At 42.2% G+C, this 24,536-nt stretch overlaps 1 protein-coding gene across 1 annotated transcript in view; it reads left to right on the top strand.

Moving 5' to 3' along the window:
• The first annotated feature begins 160 nt into the window (after window positions 1-160).
• Window positions 161-24,536, top strand: part of PAG1 (phosphoprotein membrane anchor with glycosphingolipid microdomains 1) — a 111,580-nt gene continuing 87,204 nt past the window's right edge. Inside the window, exon 1 of the mRNA XM_027638683.1 lies at window positions 161-430. The gene's annotated coding sequence lies outside the window, so the exon portion shown is untranslated. The remainder of the gene's footprint in view (window positions 431-24,536) is intronic.

The following is a 24,536-nucleotide window of genomic DNA, read 5'->3' as shown; positions in this document are numbered from 1 at the left end:
GCCGCGCTGCGCTGCACTCGCTGCCGGCCCGCGGCGCCGCCGCCGCATCCATCGGCCGGCTCCCGGCTCCTGGCTCCTGCTTCCCCGCTCCCGGCGGCCGCGGGACATGCGCAGTGCCGCGCGCCTGCCCGCGCCGCGCTCCGCGGCCGCGCTCCGACCCTTCTCCGCCGCCTCCCCCCGACCCTCCTGCCGGGCGGAGGAGGGGGAGGGAACGAGGGGGAGGAGGAGGAGGGAGGGGAGAGAAGAGGAGAGAAGAGAAGAGGAGAGGGAAGGAAAGGAGAGTAGAGCAGAGCAGAGCGACGAGAGACGCGCCGCAACTTGCTGCCGCTGCTCCCTCCCCTCCGCTGGCCGCGCTTCCCGGCCCCTGCGGGTGCGCCCCGCGGGACGCGCCATCCCCGGGAGCAGCTCTGCGCGGGGCCGACGCCTCCCGGTGAGTTGGGGACGGGGCGCGAAGTTGCCATGTCTGTGTTTGGGAGGTGAGGGGGACCCGTGTGCTGGTGCGGTCGCAGCGGGGGCCGGCGGCGGGGCCGCCGCAGGGCTGCGGGGCTCGGGCTGCCCTTGCCTGGCCGCGGTCCGCGCTGCGGGCGAGCGCGGCGCACAGGCGGTGATGTGCGGGGGGATCGGGGCGGCAGCGGTCACAGGTGCAGGGCACGGCCCCGGCGGGGTCATTGTGCGGCTCTCCGCGGCGCGGGGTTACCGCGCCTCCCCGCTGCTGCCAGCCAGCCCCGTAACTGTGTTTCCATTCAAATCCTATTATGTGGTGACAGTCTCCAGTTTGTTTCACAGTGGCATCTGCTCTTGGGCTTGGAAAGTCCTTAAGAGGAAGGGGTCGCTGGGGAGAAAGGGGGCTGCTCCTCAAAGAGAGCTGCAAGCGCAGATTGTCCCTAACGCACTGTGTACTGCGGGGAGCTTTCGGGGCTCCGGAGAGGGAAAAGGAAAAACTGGCACATGGTCACACCAGAAAGTTGTGTAGCTTGAGATGCTACAGACGCTAATGGGCCAATTATCTAAATAAACAAACGTAGTGATTTATAGGTGTTTGAACTATAATGCTGTGAACGATAGAGCTCTTTAACCTCTCTTTCTAATCTATCCCTCAGAGATTTGGTTTTAAGGAGAGTAATATATCATCTGTGGTGCTGAATGCTGTGGAGTTGATTACATTTGTAAAAGGAATGGCCTTTGAAATAATACTGAGCCATTAAGCAATAAATGCAGGAAAAAAGTGAGAAAGACCAATGATAAAATTTTGGCAGAAAATGTTTCTCCCCTTCCTAGCAGCCTAGGAAACCTAGAAGCCATGCCTGATTAACTTTTATCCAGAGTTGTTATTTTATTAAATTAAACTTTAATGAAACAAGTGTACTGTGTGAAACCAGAAGCAAATCCTCCCTAGTGCTCTTGAAGTCTGTCTGTGTTGCAGTTAAATGATGATCGGAGCAGCATCTGTTAAGAGAATTTGCAGAAACAAACACTGCTGAAGATACAATGACAATGTATTTCCATTACTGGGTATTTATTTCTGTAGATGATACAGAAGCAGACATTCCAAATTCTAGTGGCTTTTATTTTACATCTTTAAAAAATCTTTTCCTCATAAATACACTTCAGTGTGAGGTGCAGATTCTGAGCCTGTGGGGCATCTCCTGCAAGGAGTGAGTGTCTGTTGTCCTCATCAACAAAGAAAATAGTACAGCATGTGTAACACCTTTCAGGTCTGAACTACAAGAGCAATTTTATCTTTAACCAGCATTTCAACACAGGATTTTATTAACATAAAACCCATATTCAGGTCAGCAATGGGGATCTGCAACTTCCAAATGAGAACCTGATCTGAAGGCAATGCATTGCTCATATGAGTAAAGGTTATGGGATATGACAGTTGACAAGCTCACCTATCTTTTGCTTGGTTCCTTTTATGAGATATCATTTAATGAGGAAAAGAAACAGGTAATCCATTGCATTTGAAGAAGCAGTGCTCCTCATAAGCCTCATTGCCAGGCACGTGAACATGAATGTGGCTTTAGATCATGTATTGTATACAAATGACTACTACTAGATAACTTTAGTTCTAAATTTATTCCACTATTAAAGTTATATTGATCAGAAAGTGGCAACTGGATTCCAAGTCCTAAATAAGAAACACTCGATAATCTGGAGCTAATTTATATTTTAAGAATGATGGAGGAATCCATGAGAAAAGCAATTGAGTTTTTCTTGCTGGCCGTGTGGTGGCATTTAGTTACGGAACACTCCTTCCTGGGGCACGGTGTACTTCATTGACACACAAAGGAGTTAAATGTGTTTATCAGCTCATTGATGCCCATGGTAAAGTGCCCATGTAGAGTTCAATGGCTGGAACAGGACACAGTCGTTTTCTTTCCAGTAAGGATGGGGACGGAAAGCTGAGGGGCTTTTTCAAAGTAGTTCCAAAACCATATAATTCATAACTGCAAAATACACTGTAAGAATAAGATTAATAGACCAAGAAGGCTCAAAAACATTTTATAATATTAAATGAAACAACTGATTGCTCAAATAACATTACCCAGGCTCCTATAGCAATGCCTCTGCTTCCAGATCCTGAGAATGGAGCAGGTTTTGGGCACAGAGTGGCTCAGCCCCAGACTGGCAGCAGGGGCCAGGCATGCTGCAGCCTGGTGGTGCTGTGGCTGGGAGGGAGCCTAGGCCGGGGGAAGGGATGCAGTGTGCTGCCACTCACCCTCATCCCCAGGGTGCCAAGCTGGGACCAGGAATGCCCCCCTCCCACGTTTGAGGTTTTGCTGAATGTATGGCAACTGCTGGTCCAGGCCCTGTATGGAGCCAGCAGCAAATAGGTGCTGGATGAGGCCCTGGTTGTACAGCCTGTAGCTTCCAGGCAGGCTGACCTGGCTGCTTGCTGCCCATCCCGACATCACAAGGATGCTATCAGTTGCAGGTCTTATACTGTGTATAATGATGCAAAAAAATTTCTGGTGAGGGAAGAAATTCAAGACAGCTTCTTCCTTAGGAAAATGGTCCATTTCTAAATGTTCATATAATCAGATAACTGCTTACATTGAGTAAAGCATGGAAAGGGCAAGCAGTGCATGCTTGTTTGTGTAATACTGCTAGTCATAAACTCTAAGCTTTGCAATCCCTACGCTATCATGTGAGCTTTTGGAAGCCCTGTGAAAGCTGCAGCATGGATTAGGAAGCTGAAGTCTGAAGATTTGGCTACAAATTTACTGCAGGTAGTTCAGATGGCCGTGGTTGCTGTTCCTCCATCCTGGTATCCCTCACTCTCTGAATTGCCATGCTATGCCACAGCCTCTCCGTCGATCTCTCCTTCCCCCTGGCCCCTTGCCTCCCAGAACTCCCCTGTGCCACGCTGGCAGCACTGCCCTGCTCATGAACTGGGGTGAATGCCAGCCTGCACGGTGACTCACTTGAGGCCCCAAGCTGCAAACCCCTCTACAGTTTCACTTTGCTTTTCTTTGGTGATGAAGAAGCTCTTTTGCAACGCTGTGCCTGCAGTTACCTGGGCAGGGGAGGATGAGGGTGGTGGGACCTCCAAAGGTTGCTCCTGCAAAGGTACACCAAGCACAGCTGTCAGATGGAGGTGATGAGTGACGGGAGATGTGCCTTTGCTTCATAGATGTGATATAACCAAGTTTTAATTAAAGCATCCACAGTAGATTATTAGGGTAGATAAATACTGCCTTGTTACAGCCCTCTCGGGTCATATGTAAGCAGTATTCCTTTTAGAAAGGATGAATGAATAGTCAGTGTGAAGGATAAAGATCAGCATTGTTAATCACTCTGGAAGTCTTCCGTGGGAAAATGTAAACTCATGAGGAAAGATAGTGCCCATAAATGTCATTTAAGTATTTGCATAACTTGAGGATAAAATTTTGATATTAAAGGCATGCAAGTATCAAGTCGTGTTTGGGTTCCTGTCAGAGATAACTAGGACTTGTACAGTTGGCATTGGTCAGTGGGGGGCTGTATTTCTATGTAATGCTTTGCTAGCTGTAATGAAGAGCCTTTCTTCAATGGCACCTGTGAAAAAAAATCTGATTTGTTCTTGTCAACATGCAGATAAAAACAACTCCTGTGCTTCAGGAGGGGTAAAGTCTTCACTTGTGGTGTTCCTGGGTAAGCAGTGTGCCAGGTGCTGTTATGGGTACTGACCATCCAGATACAGTTTGTTGCTTTTGATACATCTGCAGGCTTAGAAGAATGACTTCAGGTGGGGAAAAGTGGGTTTCCACCCCCATTAATAACAGGAAATGAGAGGAATTTGCCTCTACTGTTCTTTGATTTTATAATTCTCACTAAAATTTCTTTTGTCCTTTTCCAGCTCTCAGAATGTGATACAACTCTTGAAAAAAAAATCAGTGTGCTTTCATGTAAATACGATGAGGATGAGCCTTTGAAAATATATCTAGCTGATGCTGATGAATAAACAAACTTGGCCAGGGTAAATCTTTTCATCTAACTTCAAGAGCCACGCTGTAATGAAGTAAATATAGATGTACTTAATGGGCTTCTTTCATCCAAATACATAGCAAACTCTCTAAAGTAAGGCAAACAAATCTAAAATGGATTTCTAAGTGGCTTTTTTTTTGTTGTCTTGATATTGGAGTAGTTTACTCTAGCTGGGCTAGGCTGGGAGTGGAGCTTGCTCCTGGAGCTATGAACATGCTAGGGTGAATGCTGGCCTAAATAGGAGAGGGCAGAGGGAATGTGAGAGACCTGGCTCTTCTCCTGGAGTTGTTGTGCAGCAAAGGCAGGAAGTGCTCATTCCATGTGTAGTTTAAAACATGTTATTTGATGAGTGTCTCCCCAGACAAGTCCCTTTGGAAGGCAGCTTGTAGACGAGGCTTTGAGAGGCAGGGAAACCTGCAGGGGCTGCTGCCTGTTCCCCCTTGGCTGCAGCTCAGCCCAGGCTACACTAAGAGAGCCGTCCAAGTACGGGATGAGTGGCCACCTGCCTCTGGGGCCTCCTGCGCATGATGTGCCACTGCTTGGCCAGGTGCTAACCTGCCTGGGGGCTTGCTCTGCAGGACACAACCAGGCAGTGCCTGGGTCCTGGCTCACAGAGTGCCTGAGTTGGGTATTAAAGGTGGCCTCGAGGCCATCATGACAGCTGCCACAGACACAGCCATAGACACAAGCCATAGACACAAGGGTGATTGCAGTGGTTGTGGTGACTTTGGCAGAGTCGTCTTGGTTGGAAACTGAAGAAGTGGAGCTCAAAGAACAGTTCTGCAGATCTGGATGTTTATTGCATGACAGTGGATTGGGTTCCTTTTCAAGACTTGCAGGATGACTGTTTTCAATGGTAGCATTTGGGAACAGATTAATAGTTTCTTGTGCAAAGTGTGTCTTGCACATACAACTGTTTGGTTTCACTGCCCTTGCTTTGTGAAGAAGATCAATGTGTATTTCCATTTCATGGATATAGAAATCATGGATCTTCTCTTTAAAAAGCACAGTTGTAAAACAATTTTACTTTAAAGACAAGTGCTTTGTTTTGACCCCTGTTCTGGAGAAAAAGATCTTTACTTGGTCTTGCCTTATCTTAATAGGAAAAGTTCAGATCCATTATAGAATAAAACTCCATGCAAAGGTGGGCAATATGCTTTATAAGAGTTTGAGTATTGGACTTTTTAGATAACTATGTTGGCATAATTACAGAAATTCTTCAGGATGAGCTTTTTCTTTGCTGAGATCTTGATGAGTAGGAAATACTGTAAAGAATTATCTCTATCAGTGTTAGAGGAATTTTGGGGAAGAGATTTAAATCTAGGAGACTGTTGTACTTCGAAAAACATAGTAATGATTTACCAATGTCCAAATTCAACTCACTGTTTGACACCTTGAATGGTCAGACCAAGTTTAGCTTGCTTCTGGTTGTGTTTTGCCATGTGTACAAAAGTGAAATGTACTAAAAATTGTTCAGCTTCAGATGTGTTCATCTGGGGATTTACTCATAAATAATTGATAACCCTCTGAAACAAAATCTCTTCATTACTCTGTGGATCGCTCACCTCTTCCCTCCCGCACTAGGCGTTCTCACTGGCAGGGGAAGAAGGAGGTGCTGCTTTAATGAAGGTGCATGTCAGCCTCCACTGCTCCTTTCCAAAGGTCATCCAGCTAAACAACAGCAATGAAATGCTTGACAAAGATAAACATTTTATGGAGATATGTGGCATTCCAGTGTTTTAGAGGAACCACTAAGCTGCTATATTTAAGACTCCTTTACATCCTAGCGTAGAGGCAGCGCTTATGATGAATTACTAAATCAATTAAATGTTTTCATCTGGTGTGCTGCAGGACAGGACATCAAATTAAGGGTCATTTGCTGTGCAGTACCAATTATAGCTGTAATATTTGGGCTTGATCTTCCATGATTTTACTGCTAAGGATACTGTTAAGTATCCTAGCTCAGACTATTTACCGCAAATGGGACAAGTCTTGGCAAGCAGTGGTTTCTCATTTGAGCAAGAGTTTGTGTGAGTTCCTATTTACCAGATATTGATGCTCAGTGATGATTTTACTTTCCTGCAAAAAAAGAGGAGCCATTCTGACAAAATCTCATTTTAGTGGAAAAAATTTCTTAAGGTAAGATCAGTTCATCTTTCTGATGACTTGATTACTTTAGAGTTATTAGCCAAGTTCTGTAGCAGTCTTTAAAGGGGCTAATACTTGCTTGCATTTAATAGCCTTAACTATTACTAATGTACAGGAAATGTTCAAATCACATCATTGAGTGAGAACCCTAACAAATCTTACAGGTATTTTAATATGAGGTTTCAGATGTTATTCTTGTTTAATTGAAAGGTGAATGCTATAAAGGCTTTGTCAGACTGCTGTTTCCAGATGACAGCACTTTCTATGGAGTAACTGGAAGTGCCAGAGTGCTGATCCCAGCTTTCAGCTTCAGGATTCATAGCTCAAACTCTTAGTTTTTTACCTGGCAGAAGTATGCATCTGTGATGGTGTCTGGATTTGTGTCTTCAAAGAAATACTGGTTTTGATCAAAGAAAATGCGAAAGATTTTCTGAAATGGTAATCATATTCTGGCTGATATTGGACAGAACAGAGCCTTCGCTTCTTCTATAAACCACAAGATTAAGCTTGCTTATAAAGGATTAACAGAGCTCTCTTCTGTTAATTCGTAGTGGTGTAGTTGAAGTGCCTGATTCTACATCAGTGGAAAATCCATTATCAGTCAATGGGAATTTTGCAGCTGAAGCCAAAGGGATTAGAGATTCATCATTCAGAAGTGACTGAAGGGGAGAGAAAGCCCTGGGTATGCTTGTTGCCACACAGCCACTGGGGTGTGCCCACAAAAAATGGCAAAGGCAAATGTTCAGTTACCTCAGGCAGGCTATTCCAGAGTCATTTGAAAGGGTTTGTGCCACTGTGCAGGGCTGTAGAGAAAGCTTACCTGGGATGCTGCTGATAGTAGGCTGTTCCTCACGTCCAAGCAAGATGATTTCAAACTGGAAAAAGTACACAGAAAAAGATGACCTGAAGTCCTCTTCTAGGGATTGTGCTATGGTGGGGGAGAGTTAATGAGGAGGTTCGATGAGAGTAGGCGTTAGGAAGAGCCATGGAAGACCGGATCAGGTTGGGCAGTGAGGGGTGCAGAGGAGCATGGGTGCCTGCACGATGCTCTCATACCTGCCACTGCTCAGGCTGCCACCCAGGCACATTTAAGAGACTGGACTGTAAGGAAGAGACAGGAAGAAATTGCTAAAGAATATGCTACAGATGGTGTTGAGGGTGATTTCCTAATAAACTGCACTGCCTGCAGAAGTTTCTTCATTCAATAAATAACAGCTACTTTTCCTTCTAGTAGAGTGGGTAGACCAACATTTGGACTGCTAGAGCCTGGAAACTAGAAAACCTGTGATTCCAGACTTATTTTAGTTGAGAATATTCACCAAACACATTCCAACATATAATTTTACTTTCTTTTGAAATGCTGTAATAGAGCTTAGCTTAAAAGTAGCTCTGATCCTGAGCCTAGCTGTGGGAAAAAGCACAACCTCCATGACCTCTGCTGCAACATTTGGTAGTTACTTTTCCACAAATGGAAGCTAATACTTCACAAAGTGTTATTTGGATTAAAAATTACACTTTTTACAACAACTTGGTAAATGTAAATGTATTGTTTTGACCTATTATAATAGGCAAGATTGTGTCATTTAGTTTGGCAATTACAGAGGTTAAGCGAATTTAATTGTCCTTTAATCTTGTTAAATGCAAAATAATTGAATAAATATCATAGAAGGTTGGGGCTCTCTTGTTTGTAGCTTCATCATGTATTAATCTAACGCATTAAATGAGAGGCTTTATGGATTTGCTTGCCTAAGGAAAAAGAAGAAGAAAATATAGAAAGGCCAAATTAGATATGTGTGTATTCTGTCTCTCACACTTTGAGATGCTGTCAAATATTGCCTCATTCTTAGTACATTTTGTAGGAAAGACACTGCTTTGCCCTTAGAAAGGTAAATGGTGACCTAATGGTTAAATAGTCTGAGTAAGCTTATATTTGGATAGGCAAAGTCACTTGTGCAGTTCCTCTCACACTCTTCATATAGGAATGTAATGTTGTAATTGGGCAGGCAAAATAATATACAAACAAACACACCATAGAAAGTTATATTTTGGCACTCTCTTGGCCATCTTGACTCCCCTAGTTACTGTGCCTTCCTCTAGTTCAGCCTTTTTAGAAGATGATGTTGTCCTAACGCCAGCAGCGGTGCAATAACAGTAGGGGCAGATGTGCTCTTCTTGCTTACCTTCATGTAGCTGGAGGGGATTCGAAAACTGGATATTTCTCTCTGTCTCTGCAGCTCCAAGTAGCCCTGACACTGCAAGCCATGGATTAGTAAAATAAATCCCTGATGTTCATTGTGAAGTGGAAAGTATAAAGAGCATTTTCTGCCTTTTTTCCCCCTCTTTTTAATGTGTCATTTGCTGGCTGGCACAGTGACCTCCATTTCATGACTTGTGATGTGACTCGCTGCAGAGCTTTTCTGTGTGGGTTAATTAATCACACAAGGGAGTAGCAGTATGTGACATTGTGCAAGTGCACCTAAGGTAAACAGTTACCTGTAGATCACCTATAATGAATGTGCACTTGAAATATTATCTGTAATGCACTTTGATTTTTCTAATATGATTTTCTTTTCCTTTTGTTTTATCTGTTTTCTTAACTATGTCCTTGGTAATCAAAAAGGATGCAAACATACAGTCACCTTTTGGGGTTATAAGTGTAACTGAATTTGGAAAAAAATATTCCCGACAATTTAGTACATGAAATTTGCCAATTCATTGGGAAATGGTTTTATGCAAGTAATGTAGAGGTATAACAGTTTGATTTTCTGGGGTGTCTTGGTGGACAGTCTGTCAAACCTTTTAAATTCTTCCAGTCAATTACACTGACTGAATTGAAAGCAAGAATTAATTTTTTTCCATTCTTGAAGATTTAATTTCATACCCTTGATTTACATTTCAGTATCAATAGTGTATTTTAATTTTTGTGAGTGAACCCTGAAGCCCTTCCTTGTGACTCCATCTTTAATTTTGCCTGACAAGTCCATCTCATTTCTGCGAAGTTAATACACCAGGAATTGATTAGCATTAACAGTCAGGTAAATTATAGGGAAAGAAGTGATGTCTGCGTCTGGTGTGGGGTCTGACCAGTTACGCTGAAGTAACAGATGCTGGTTTCCTGGTGATTCTGTTATTATCCTCCTCAACAGGTTTGGTTAAAACCAGACCTGGAAAAGAACTGAAGAAAGCAAACTAGGAACAGAGGATTGGTTTCCCACCAAAATGGGAAGTCATTATTATGAGGAAATTAGCTATATTTACTCAGCAAAGCAGGCAAGCAGCAAATAACTCAGCCTTTGTGTGTTTCCTGTTTATTCAGCACTCAGGCATAGCGTGCACAGGTAACATGGTGCAGTTGGTTCCCAACAGGCACATCAACACCTGTAGCTCGTGTGGGAGGAAAAGCCCAGTTTATGAAATGGGTAATGGAACTCGCAGGCTCCTGCAGGGGTGGCCCAAGGAGCTTGTTGCAGCTACCCTGAGACACGAAAGCCCTGGAGGTTTCAACCTTATGGTTGGCTGTCTGGGAACCTGGAAACTGTTGATTGATTTTTGTCACTTTTTTGCTTCTCCCAGCTGTGTTCTTGGCCAGTGGTAAAATTAGCACAAGTTTTTGGTTTTAATCAGTTGTAAATAATATTTTATTCAGGAAACACAGTAAACAAGAAAACTTGTTTTCCCTTGATTTTCTGAGCTAGGCAGAAATTATATGTTGCAATGGTGTGATTCCCTGAGAAGGAGAATTTCTAAGTCTGCAGTTTCCGTGTTCCAGCTGGAACTGTGCCTTGCTCCACAGAGCAGTTGTATTTTTTATATTAAATATTAACTTGTGTAATTAATTACACTGATGCTTAAAAAAAAAACCGCTTTAAACAGAAAAGGCTTTTTTTCATTAGATTCTAGAGAAATAAGGAAAAAAAACCCAAGCAACAACAAGAGCAACTCGAAAACCCAAACCAATGAAAACAGTGCACACAGAAACCCCTTGGGAATTTCTGGGCTTAAGGCATCTGTCAATAGGCAATAGGAAACTGATTTTCAGAGGTATAACTGATATTTTAGTGTTCATCATTTAATAAAAATTATGCTTCCTGCAGTTCAGCAGCAGCTGGCACTTAGAAAGATCAAATTCAGAAAAAATAAGTATGAACATTGCTGTAGGTAAATGACCAGAGCTAAGAGATTTATACCTTTTAAACACCTACCTACTGGGTTTTATTAAGACTCTAGTACCTGTGGTGTGTGTGTCTGCATCAGCCTGACTGTATGCAGATAGGAGCAAGCTCTTGCAAAATAATTAGTGTTGTTAAGTTAGTTATGTGCTAAGGAGCGAGGTTTTGGTGGCAGGGAGAAGCGCAGTACTGCTTTCTCTTCCTTCCTGCACCTGGTGTTTCAGTTTGGCAGTGGAGGAGTGCTGGGGCTGAAGGCATGCACTGCAAACTTAAATTTGCCTTTTCTCACTCTCCTGCATCATCCTCTCCAGTGGACTTAGGTCCCCCAGCCATGGGAGTGATGGGTGTTTGGTACAGGAAAGGGTTAACTTTCAAAAGCATAGCCTGGCAATTCAGTGCCTGTGGAGCTTGAAATAAGGAGATGCTGATACAGTGCAGACTGTAAAGTGGACTTTGCTGGAGCATGTAGCCAACATGGGATCAAGGGATCACAGGTTATATGCTGACAAGAGTCTGGCTTCTGCTGCAGCAGCTGTACCTGTGGCTGGCCCCAGCTGATCAGTGCTGTGCCCAGGTAATGTCACCTTCTGCTCTGCTGCAGAGAGCAGATAGGAGTTATCCCACATCCAAAGTGTGAATTTGTCAGTGGTAGGCACTGGGAGCAAGGGGAAGTGCAGAGTCCTGCCCCTGGATAGGAGCAACCCCAGGAACCAGTATGTGCAGGGGGATGACCATTTGGAAATCAGAAAAGGTGCAGGGGTTTGGGTGGACGCCAAGTTGAACATGAGCCAGCAATGAGCCCTTGTGGGAAAGAAGGTGAACGGTGTCCTGCGCTGCATTAAACAAAGTAATGACAGCAGGTGGAGGGAGGTGATCCTGCCCCTCTGCTAGGCACTGGTGGGGCCACAGCAGAAGTGCTGGGGCCGGTACTGAGCCCCAGTACTGGAGAGAAATGGATGCACTGGAGGGAGTCCCACAAAGGGCCATGAAGACAATGAAGGGACTACAACATCTCTCATATGAAGAGAAGCTGAGAGAGCTGGGACTGTTCAGCCTGGAGAAGGCTGAGGGACAATTTCATCAATGTGCAGAAATACCTGAAGGGATGGTGCAAAGAAGACAGAGCCAGGCTCATTTTAGTGGTGCCCAGTGACAGGACAAGGGGCAGTGGGCAAAACAGAAACATAGAAGGTGTTCCCTCTGAACATGAGGAAACACTTTTTTCATTGTGAGAGTGACTGAACACTGGCACAGGTTTTCCAGGAAGGTTGTGGAGTCCCCATCCTTGGAGATGCTCAAAACTGACCTGGACATGGTCCTGGGCAACTGGCTCTGGGAGGCCTTACTTGAGCAGGGGTATTGGGTTAGATGGCCTCCAAAGGTCCCTTCCACCTCACTCTGTGATTCTGCAACTCTTAAGCAGCTGTGCTGAATGGGTGGTAGGACTACTACTGTGCCACCTTCTTTGCAGGCAAAGTTTTTTGAAGAGAGCCTGTTCTAAAATAACAGTTCTCTAGTTTATTCTTTAAAAAACTGAAAGAGGTTCTCCATTCTCCCTGAAAAAAGTATAGTGATATACTCTTGGTACCTTATGGCTGCTTCCCAATTTGCTCCCACTTTTTCACCTTTAGTTTTTAAAAGATAAAATCTCTTCTACGTTTCCTGGATTGTACAGCAGGGACACAGTATCTGCTGTCTCCTGTTCCTGCAGGATGTGTGCAAAAGAGCAGTTATATCATTTCTGTTCTGACTACATATGGGAAAAATAAGGGAAAATCTAATTCTTCATAGTGACTTAAGCCTGTAAATGTTGGACAAATAATGCTTATTGTGCAAACCCCTTCTCTTGTTTTTGAAGTATTTCCTTTCCTTTAAAGCCTGGTTTTTACTAGCTTAATTTCTGAGCCATTTGTAGCTGGCATCATGTCCCATGCAGCATAGCAGATGAGGTGCTGAGCTTAGCTGTCATATTAATAGGCCTTAAGAAGTATCATATTCAAGACTCAAGGCAGGAGACTTTTATCGACACAAGCCTACAGACAGGGCTTTTGTAAACCACAATGGTTTGGTGTGTCACTGCATGGTCCCTCCTCCTGGTGATTTAACAGCCACCTGGAAACAAACCCCACCAAATGTTCGGCTTTTGATGCATGCAGGAGCAGTGGAGCTGTTATCAGTGACCTCAGCCTTCTCCCTTTGCCTTGCAAGCTCATTTTGTATTAATTACAGGCATAGCTTTAATCTTAGTCAACAGTACAGCAGCAGTAAGAGTTATCTTTTGGCTACTGATGTCCAATTTGTTTTTATGACCTCAGTCTTTGTTTGAAAAATAAGGACTGAAGCCTTTTGCATGTAAATTTATTTCGTATTCATGATTTTAAAAATTCATAAAGAATTTGATCTTAGATATACTGCTGCTGCCTTCTCAGTGTTAGTACAATTACTCTACTGCAATCCTTGGAGGCCATAGTAGGTTTTCCACATCAGGGATAGTTTTTTGAGGCAAAAGAGGAGCAGGCTTTAATGTAAGTTTTTTGATTTTTCCTGAAGGAGAAGGACTGTTCCCATTTTTGAGAGGATGAAATCCAAGCCTTTACACAGGTCTTCCCCAATTAAAGGCATGCACAAGAGCTTAGTTCCCATTTACATTTTAAATATGCTTGCAATAGCAAAGACTTTAAAAGAGTAACAGCTGGATGTGTGACAGTGGCTAAGTGGCTGAGACCTCAGTGAGCTGCCAAATGGGTGACAATTTCTTCTTTTAACATCTGACCTAGGAAATGGATGTAGACTTAGGTAGGAACAAGTTTAGCCAAGAGAGATATCCCTTCCTCCAGAGAAGAGATTTTGTTCTTTGACTTTGGTACCTAAAGTCTGTGGTGTAGTAAGAAAAATGCTTTGGAGGATTGGAGTTCCTATGGCATTTTAGTTCATTTAAAAATATTTAGGGAAGTTCAGAAACAGACCTCTTTGTTAACCAAAAGGTTGCAAATGTTGACAGGCATAGGTGTACATGAACAACGGCTATTGAGATTTCCATGATAACTGAAAATGTAGATTTCATGCCACTTTGGAATTTGCATTTTCATGCCCCGTTGTGGCTTTGGAGGGATTATACCTACAAACTCCTGGTGCAGAGAGGTAAGTGCATGGATGAAGTGACATTTGGTGCTACATTTGCTCTTTATCATGCAAGAGATATATTTATTTTTAGTTTTGCTCATGTAAAAACACTGCAGTCCTAAAACTGAGAAGAAATATTTTTTTATTTGTCTTTTTGTTGCAACTAATTGATACAAGTCAGAGATGCTAATATCTGTAGCTAATAAGAAAATAAATCAGTGGGGTTTTTTTCTGATATATATTTTATTTTCCTTATACTGTGACATCAGCAATGAACTCAAGAATAGCACTGCTCTTGCATTTAGGCAAACTTACCGCTTGTAATACAAAGAAAATACACACCAAGACTTTGAAGAGTTTCAGAAAAGTTCTGAATTACGTATGTAAAAATGTGTCTTTTAAATTTTAGGGCTTTTTAGACACTGAAGTACTTGTCCCACACCCAAAAAACAGTCGATCAGTTGAAAAAAGTCAGACGAAAGAAAACTAATATCCTCAGGCTCAGCACGGGAAGCTGCTTAAACACATTGCAAAAGTCACTTAAGGCATCTGTATATAAGCAAGCAAACAGTGGTCTGCTGAAAGCCCAAATGTTAGAAGTTGCTCAGACTACAAAAATATCCTTGAGCAGATGGGTATCTGCCCCTAATGATTCAAACAAAAATCCCAGCCAGACTGTGTTGAATTGAATGCAAGCTGAGCATGAAGATCTGAAAAGGATTTTGAAGGGTAAAGAGTCTGCAACATAGAAGAGAATTATGAGCTGTGTCTATATCTGTCAAAAGGTGGATACCTGTAAGAGCACTGGTAGGCATGCAGGGTCACCTGACAGGACATCAGAAAAATGAGAAGTCAGTTGAATTGGTCATTGCAGGAGAATTTGGGCAGGTGTTGCGTTGAGTAACAAAGATGAGAAGTTGTCAGACTGCTGAGGTGTCACAACAGAAATGCTGAGAATACAGAGGTGTGACCATATGTTGTACGGAGGATGGGCAGTGCTCTGAAGAGGCAGCACTGCTGACAGAAAACACACCACGCACGTGGATGCTGCAGCCGCGCTTTGTGAACCTCAGCAACTGGATTTCAGTTTAAAAACCCTGAAATATTTGGTGGAAATTTGGTGGTGATTTTGAACTGGCTGGCAGTGACAGTACTGGGAGGGTATGAGTTACCAGGTGGACAGTTTCTCTCCTCAGCCCACTCCAGCTCCCTCCTTTTGACTTCTGCTACTTCCCTTCCAAGTGGGTGAGCACAGCAGCCCTGCTGCCTTCAGTTCCTGTTGTCCTGCCTGCAAACCCACCATCTAAGTCCATCCTCCCCCAAGTCCATCTTATAGAGCAATGAGCTTTATAAAGAAAACTCATTCTTTACAAGGTATTCATTTTCGGTTTCCCTCTGGTTTGTGAAAGGAGAGAAAAATAATGGAAAAAATGGGTGCTTGTCCTTTTGGATATTTCATGAGAAGGCTGTATTATTTATAAATAATTTATGACTTTGAAGCCACACACTTTCTCCCCAGGTTATATGTCTTTTATAACTGAACTGTGTGATTTACCTTAAATTGCCCATCTGCCATGCATCATGAATCTCCATTCAGAGCTGTTTCTCCTCTCCTGTACGGCCTTCACCCGTGGATGAGAGATTTGCATAAAATGATTTCTTCATGTAAATGGGATTGGGCTGCAGCTCCAGCATCTTGTTATAATGTATGTACCAATCCCCTTGAATTGGGCTAGCGTCTATCTTGGTAATTGAATCTGTTTGTTTGTTCCTATAGTTTGGGGAATTATCAGGAAGCAAGATGCATGTGCTGACATGCTTTTACTGCAGCCTTCGTAGCCTTACCCTATCCTAAGGCTGCTTTGAAAAAAGACAAGAGGAAAACGTTGGGATGGGGGTCGGTAGTGCTGCAGCTCAGGCAGGGGCTGAGGCAAGAGCCAGGGGCTCCCTGGGGGCAACCTGGTTATCTGTTCTGGTCCTGAGCAAGGAGGCTGCCCCCCTCCCTGTGGGGGACAACCCACCCAGGGCCTGAACCACCGGTGTGATTAAAATGATGCGTAAGCCAGAGAGATAAGGAGCCCTGCCATTTCAGTTTGTGTCATTCGGACTATGACATGGGGCTTGATGGGGGTCTTTGAAGTACCAGGCTGTGTGAAGCCCCTGGCTGAAAACAGAGCAACCAAGCATCTCACAGACTGTACCCCTCTGCTCCCCGTAGTCTCCACCTTGCATTTGTATTTTTGCCCCTAATCACTCTTTTTGGCTGACCCTCTTCATTCATGGTCTCTCCTCCCTCTCTTCACTTTCCTTGCTCTGTTTGATATTTCTTTCTGTTCTTCCAGCTCCTTTGGTACCTGTCTTGTCCCAGCTTCTCTGATCTTCCTGGCACCTCCTCATCTCCCTTTACTTAAAGCATGAATAACTGAAGTAATGAGACACAGGCCAGTTTTCCCAATTACTTTGTACACATATGCATATGTATGCCCTCACCCACTCCCTTGTCTCTCATCCTTCTGTCCTTTTCTGCAGCAGTCTCTGGAGAATGGGATTATCTTTTGGTGTGTATTTAGCACATTTTTGCTGCCACTGTGTGAATAGCATTGATTAATGGTAAATATATTTTGGAAACTTAGAGTTGTGTTCTAATGTTCATTTGGCCTAGTAATGCCTGAAAAAGGATCATGTAGCTTAGTCTGTCATCACCATCAGTAAGATGTTTTCCTGTATTGAGGTTACTATTCCATAGTTTTATAATTTTGAAGTTGGAAAGGAAGATAAATTAATAGATGATATGGCCTCTAATAATTATTTAATGTTTTTTATAAGAATGTTAGTGTTCTGAATAATGGTTTATGGGAAATATCTGCTAATTTAGGTAATGGAGATAGTATTTCGATCAGGTGTGTAGTAAATGCAGAAGTTGGTGGGTATTTTTTGAAGGCTTGTACAGCTTTCTGTAATTACCAGATAGATAATATGAACTTGCCAGATCCAACATGCTAATGATTGCCTTCCAGCTTTAAGAAAGACAGAAATTATATGCTGGCAGTGTCTGAACGAGATTCTGCTTTGCTAGTGTAATAAAACATACAATACTGTGCTCTCTTGCCATTGCATAAACATCCGTGAATATGTCCTCAGTCTTTCAATACAGAAAAAAATGAAGCTAAATTTACTTTAGGAGTACTCAAATGAGTATTGATGGCTTGGGAATGCTGGGTTATCAATAGAAGATGAACTGCTTTGCTGTTGTCTGACACTTTGTATGGCTGTCTCATGAATCACATTCAGATAAAAGGTAAATGCTCTTACTGTCCAATTTTACTGTTTTAAATTGCTACCTTTTCAGCTTCGGCCGCAGATTTCCTGAAGCGAGCTAAACTCTTGCTGGATACCTTCTTGTATCAAATGTCTCAGTATCTCTGTCACTTGTACTTGTCTAGCTAAGGTGAGGAATGAAAAAAATGTTGCCTGAGGCTTTAAGGGTGATTTGGACACAGAACCCTCAAGTTCATGGGTAGATGGAATGGCAGGAAATTGACTTTTATGGTTTTGAATGACTGCTGCTTATTTTCGTCTTTCCTATCTCTCCCCTACCCAGAATCTTCCCTTCAACTTGCTCTAGCTGATTATATGGAATTAGAATTTATTGAAATGACTGCGTCAGGCAGTGGTGAAATCTCCCACACACACTTTTTTCTGGAAGCTTAGAGGCTGCTTTTGACATCCAAGTGTGTTGCTGAGTTGCTTTATGTCCTAGTTAGGACAGCTGGGACCAGTTCATCACTGTATAGGTGTAACCCAAAACTGTGTATTCTATAGCCTTCCATGCCATTTCCAAGAAACTGTTATCAATAGACCATTTACACCATCTGCCCAGAGCAGCCTGACTCCTCAGGCTATAAACTGGGTGTTAAGAGGCCTTCCAGATAGGAGGATGCTCCTGTCCTCACACCCACTGTGGAACTCCCCGCCCTGAGGGAGGTACTGGGCATTCCTACCTGAACTGGAGAATATATAATCTTGGAGTCTTGGGACTTTTTTAACCACTCATGAGATCCAGAGGAAGACTGCAGATCACCACTCTTGACCGGACTGCAGACCACCACTCTCGACCAGACTGCAATCACCACTCTTGACCAGACTGCAACAGCACTCTCACCAACAGGTTTTCCCCTCTCTCTTTACTTTGGATTCAGGGGGCCAAACAAACACCACTCTGTTCATGCCCCAGGGTACTGGGTTATACATTTGGGTTTTGTGGGTTAAAACCAATTGTTGTCTGTATAATTGTACTTATTGTATTATTTTATTAAATTTTTATTCTGATTTATAATCTCTCTTTTTGACTTGGGTTCATTTCCCCTGCCGATTTACCTTTAAACCAGCAGACTTTAAAAACTACTTCCATACTGGATCATGGGAAAGGTTTTCAGAGCAGTATTTTACTCTGATGCATCTATAATCTCGCAGCAGCCATCAGCAGCATTACTTCTGCAACTTTTTCAATAAAGTAGTAAATCTCACTGTGATTTTTCCTGGGCTCTGCACACCAGTTCTGTGTATTAAATTGCACAGAGAACACAGCATAAGGGAGTGGTTGTGCACCTATCAGTTACCATGGAAGTAATTAAGGGCACACCTAGCCTAGTGGGTCCATGAGCACTCAGATCTGGGTATACAGTCCATGTGACACATCAGAGTGAGAGTGGGGCAGGTGTTCCAGCCCTTGTCTCACTCCTTCCATTGCATCATAGCACCCGGATGTGGGGTTCCACATCCCTGCTTTGCTTGCCAGCCTCTGGAAATCTGGGAAGAGCTGCAGTGACAAGAGCACCTGAGTATTTCTGGCAAGTTTTGGACATTTGTTTAGTTAAGTGGATGTTTTCTCTTCTTCAGTCATACCAAAAAGATCTGGCCACCCATCTCATGCAATTTGCCAGCCTTGTCCCTGTCTTGTCTGGCAGAAGGTGAGGGTCATTTTTTCCACCCCTGTGGCTGTACTTGGAAAACGCTAGCTATTATGGGAGGCATCAGTACCCTGACCAGCTGTAGCTGGCTCCTCACAGCCTCCCCAAACCCAGTTTTCCTTGCTTTTCCTTACTTTTCTTCCATTTCCTTACTCTTGTTCCTGTTTTCACAGGAGTATGCCTTTCTCTTTTCAGAAGGCAATAAAAAGCATCTCTCTGACATAAAGCTTTTTCCTAGGTCATGTCAAGTTCTGTCTTCAAAGAGTAGAGATACTTGAGCTTCTCAAAGAAAAAGGATGCCAAGACCTTTTAACTCTGGCAGTGAAAAGTGCTTTTCTTAGGCTTCATTTTCAGAAACATATGCACTGTTTTAGTGGAGATACCCAAAATTACATTTAGCACGAGGCTGCATTTTTTAACAGTTGAAAATTATCTGGAAGAGGGGAAAGTGCCCAACAGCTGTAGCAGGCAGCACTACTGCCAGCTTCACCTCCTCCTTCATATCAGGAAATGTCAGTTTGACTTTGAATAACTTCACAGTCTTTTTTCACAACATGTTGGCAAATATGTAGTCTTGGAAAGATTTACTATGATGCTGCAAGTTTTACAAGGCTCCCAGTAGAGTCAGTTGTCCGAGGAGGAGGTGATACATGAACAGTGAACTGCTGCCTGCCTTGCTGGTTTGTAAGAGTTAGTTGAGGAGTGAGAGCCCCACTTTGGGGTTTGAATTGTTTGTGAGTCCCTTGATGGTAGGACTGCATGTGCATTTGTATATTTCCTAATCATCCTTCCTCCAAGACTGGTTTTATATATGTAAATCAAAAAATAAAAGACACATCACAAATTACAGGAGCCTGTATAACCGTGGTCTTACCATTTTATGGAAGGGTCAGACGGGGATGCTGATATCTGGAGAAGGATTGGTGGTACGACAGAAAGTTCACAGCTGTTGAAGGCGATTTTTGAATTTTTAATGGATAAACTTAAAGAGCAGTTCCACCAGCCTGATATTGTTCAAGGTCTGTCTATCATGTACTTTTTCCGAGGTAGTAGAATGAAGACATGATCCCCAGGGAGTTAATAATAATTCTTTCATGCTGGGAAAAAAAAATGAAAGGGAAAATTAGCTACATAAGATTTGCCTGTGACATTTAAAGTCCAAATTGGAGTTTGTCTGAGTAATTTATCTTTGGGTATTTGCAGGAGGGAGAGTAGGAGAATATGAATGAGGGCATCTTTCTTACGTTTGAGCTTTCTGATAGATGAAGAGAATTTTTGGTGGCTCCGTGTGGCTGGAAGGTCTATCTGTGTGATCTCTTCTCTGGCAGATGGAAGATAACACTAGGAGGAGTACTTTAATTATCAAAGCATGGGAATTACTCTAGTGCAGTATCACCCTGAGACACTGCTTTCTTTCAGAGTGACAGGTGATGTTAGAGAGAGCTGATTTCCCCGTGCTGCACTGAACTTGTGTACACCAGATTTTCTCTGGCAGTATTAAACTTGTCCACATTGTGTATCTGTTGCTGGTGAGGAAAGAAACGAAAATACAAAGTATCCTTACAGAGAACATAGCAAGTGCAAAGGGACTAAAGGAAGAGGATATGTTTATCGATTTGATTAATATTTCTTTCACAATCTGCTTAGATTCTTTGAGTTCCTACAAACTACTTTTCGAAACATGTAAAAGATGATTAGACTGACATAAATAGAAAACTTTCTGCATGGAGAGATTCTTTCTCAAAGTGCGTAGCAATTTTCATTTCCCACTGTTGTTGGCTTTTTGCTTGCACAGGTGTTTGACCAACCTCACATTTCCATCAAGACTTCTCTTTGCAGTGTGCAGGGTTCCATGTGAACCTACCAACAGTCCTGCATCCAGACCTTCCTTTAATTTCTAGGAATAACATTGAGCATGTTCTTGTGAGCATCAGGAGTTAACTAATGGAGGCACCTTCTGTGAATTGCCTACAACTTTGGCAGTTTTCTGGTGAAAAGGCTGGAAGTAATGTTCCCTGAGGAGTGGCTGAGGACTTTGGGCTTGTCTGGTTTGGAGAAAAAGATGGTGAGGGGCAACCTCTCTACAGTTTCCTGAGCAGGGAAGTGGAGAAGGAGTTGCCGATATCTTCTACTTGCTATTCAGTGATAGTATATGTGGGAAATGGTTCAAAGCTGTGTCAAGGAAGGATCAGACTGGACAATGGGAAGCGTTTCTTTATGAAGAGGGTGATCAAACACTGGAACAGGCTTCCTAGAGAGGTGGTTGACGCCCCAAGCCCCATCAGTGTCTGAGGCACTTGGACAATGCCCTAAATTTTTGGTCAGCCCTGAATTGGTCAGGCATTTGGACTAGATGACCATTGTAGGTCCCTTTCAACTGAAATACTTGGTTCTTTCTGATATTTTACAGTTTGGATGCTGGCTGTACAGTGGAATGTGCTAATGATGCACAGCAGACCATGAGGTTGACAAAAGTCATGTATGTGAGACCATATTTGCCTCAATCACCATTCCCTTTGCTCTGGAGGAGGTTAGGAGAAAGCCATTTGAGGTAGCCCTTTCATACATGTAGACTATATATTTCCCAACTTATCCAGGCTTATCAAGGCACATCAGGGTAGACAGTTTGTGTCACACCTCCATCCAAATTCATAAATATGTATAGAGATCTTCTTGTTGATAGAAAATAGTCAGGTAGGTTGTCTCACTGTCCATCCATATGGATCACTGTATGTGAACTGGCCTCTTTTACCACATAACTATTGTAGCCTCATCTGTGACATTAACTTATGTTTGTACAAGCAGTCTGTGCTTTGTTCCTTTGAAACCTGGGGCAGATTAGGAACAGTCACGTTTTGGGCAGGGTTTCTGAAGTGAAGAACTAATTTCTGTGGAGCCTCCCTGTATAATTCACAGGTACATCTTGCTATCCACCCAGTTACTACCTGTATTACTACTACTTGCTCAATCCCGTTTTTCAACATGAAATTCTTAATCATAGCTCATGTCATATCTTCAGGAAATGCTGTTGCAGTAATCCCACTGCTGGTCTTTTGCTGTCTTTCAGTGCTCACCAGCACCAAACAGTAACAGAGGGTACACCGTAAACAGCAAAGGTTCCAAATGTCAAACCTCAGGATCCTGTTACAAAGAAGTTAAGACAATAGATGGGTTACTCTACAAGCTTTGAGATGAAAATGTTTATTGCTTCTTAAATATTTTCTCTGTTTTATTTTAATATTTATAAAACTTTTCCTGAGTTAAGTAACTTCTGTAAATTTACTTTTCTATTAATACCCTAACATGGCTGTGTGGAACTGGCATGTGATTAATAAATTTAATGGAGTTTCAGTCTTGAATGTGATTCCTTTGGTATGCTCTCTGATTTTTTTCTCTTTGCTATTCACATTGGCTGCCTGAGACAGTCCGTAATTTTTTTTTTTGGCGTAACATTCATTTTTATTTCATAGTTGATAGCATTATTATTTTATCAAATAACATGATAAATTGGTACAGCAAGACTACAGCAGCAATCAAAGCACTGATGCTTTCTAAAGGTGCACTTTACCTCTGCTCTATTATCGCTACCCATTTCATTATTTGCAAGTTGATTACAGCTGCGTTTCTCAGGGGCTATGAAATATTCAGCAGCCCAGACTAGCCTGGGGAGAATTGCAGTTATTTGCGGCCAAACACCTGCCCTCAAAGGCAAAAAAGAACCAAAAAGTTCCTGTGTCTAAAAGTTTAAAAATTCCTTATTTTCTTTAGCTTCCCACAACACTGACTATAGGACATGCTAATTAGAAATTGCAAACTTGACTTATGCATGTCATTGCATGGGAGGAAGAATAAATATACAACTACTGCATTTCTGCTGTACTTGCCTGGCCACAGTAAAGAAAGAAAAAAAGTGCTGGTATAATTGGTTGCCTGTGTGTCAGTGTGAGACAGCTGACATTTGGGGTGGAGTTGGGAAAAAAACACTCTGTTATGGCAAAAATGAACACTACCAGTTATGTTTTCACACTGTGTCTCTCTGAAGGGCTACCCAGCAATGATTGACTGAATGTGCAATATTTTACCAAGTAGGAAACAGATAAGATTTTTATAAACAGGAAATTCCATCATTAAAGTAAAGAAACAATTGCTTTGACCTTGACACTGAGCGAGTAAGGCTAGCATTGTGATAATTGAGAATGTAGCTAAGCAACAGTTCTCCAGGAGCATACACTGCTTTATTTTTAGTGGAGTATGCCAGTAAGGGGAGGAGACACATGGATATGAATGAGCAAAACAACTGGTTAATGTTTACCTAAAAAAAAAAAAAAAAAAAAAAAAAAAAATTCTTTGTGAGAAAAGTTTGAGTTGTAATATGTGCTTATCCCAATTTTAATTTGGGCTTACATCAAAAGAAAGTAACTGAATCAGTATATCCTGTGGTCTAAACAGTCAGATAGCCTGACAGTCTCTCTGATTTCTTAAGTTGCTTTAGAAACTGAAAATAATGGGGTAGAAGAAAGAGCATATTCCTTCAGAAATAATCTATTTTATATCTATTTCTGCTTACTTTGGTGGTAAATTACATTTCCTAATCTTACAGGTTAGCACTTTAAACCCTAATTTATTTATTGCTCTAACTTTGGTTTAAACCAGTCTTGCAATACCGCAGTGAGCTACTTTCCTACAAAGTTAACCGTGTATGACCCTTTAAATCTGAAATAAACATCCAGGGAACAGAAGGTACTTTCTTCTACCTAAGTCAATTTACAAACCAAACTAGTTAATTTTTCATGTAGGAAATGAAAAAAAAAAAGTCTGATAAGTTAGTCATTTTTATTATGTAGCCATTGCAGGACAAATTGCCACCACATGGTCACTCCGTTATCCTGTAAATAAAAGTATGTGTTGCAAGGCTGGTGCTGAGGGAAAATTTGCACCCTCTTTACCTCTCTAAGTTCCTGGTAAATCTCTCATCACTGACCTGGATACTCCCTCTTTAGACAGTAAACCAATACGATTACTAGGTAACAATGAGTTTCTACTCATCAAACCCAAGCAGTTACAGAAATCTCTCTGAAGATACTGTCAAATGGAGGAGTATAAACAACTCTAACTTTACATATAATAGCTTTTAATTCTTATTTGGTCTATGAAATCTGTATTATTGGCAACATTGCATAGGTGAGACAATAAAAATATCCTAATTCTTAGCCTAACTTCTTTATTGGGCCTTTGAAAGCCAGAAGATAGTTTACAGACAACAATAATAAAAAGGAGTTTAAAGACTGTATTAGTTCCTCCTGAGTATTTTAAATATGGGAAGAACACCTTTTCCTAAAGTATTTTTCTCTCGATATGACTTTAAATTTGATGAACCAGAGAATAATGTATATTGTCATATTATTATCATGTGGCATAGCTGAATTCAAAATTGTGATTTTTAAATTTTATTTTTTTTTGCCTAGAAGGAAGGTTTGTCAATACTGTATCTCATTTGAACATTGAGCCCTACAGAGACTCCAAGATAATTGTTTATGCAACTGCTTTCTGTTTCCTGTGCTGGTCAACTTGGCTTTAGTTTGGTTTTCTGAAGACCCCTGTAATTTATGGAAGTGCCAGTGCTAAGCAATTAAACTGGGTAGCAGCAATGTTACAA

This window comes from Corapipo altera, unplaced genomic scaffold (genome assembly GCF_003945725.1).
Source record: "Corapipo altera isolate COAL_440 unplaced genomic scaffold, ASM394572v1 49, whole genome shotgun sequence".
Classification (NCBI taxonomy): domain Eukaryota; kingdom Metazoa; phylum Chordata; class Aves; order Passeriformes; family Pipridae; genus Corapipo; species Corapipo altera.
The sequence above is the reverse complement of the archived record's forward strand: the minus strand, read 5'-3'. Positions and strand labels throughout refer to the sequence as shown.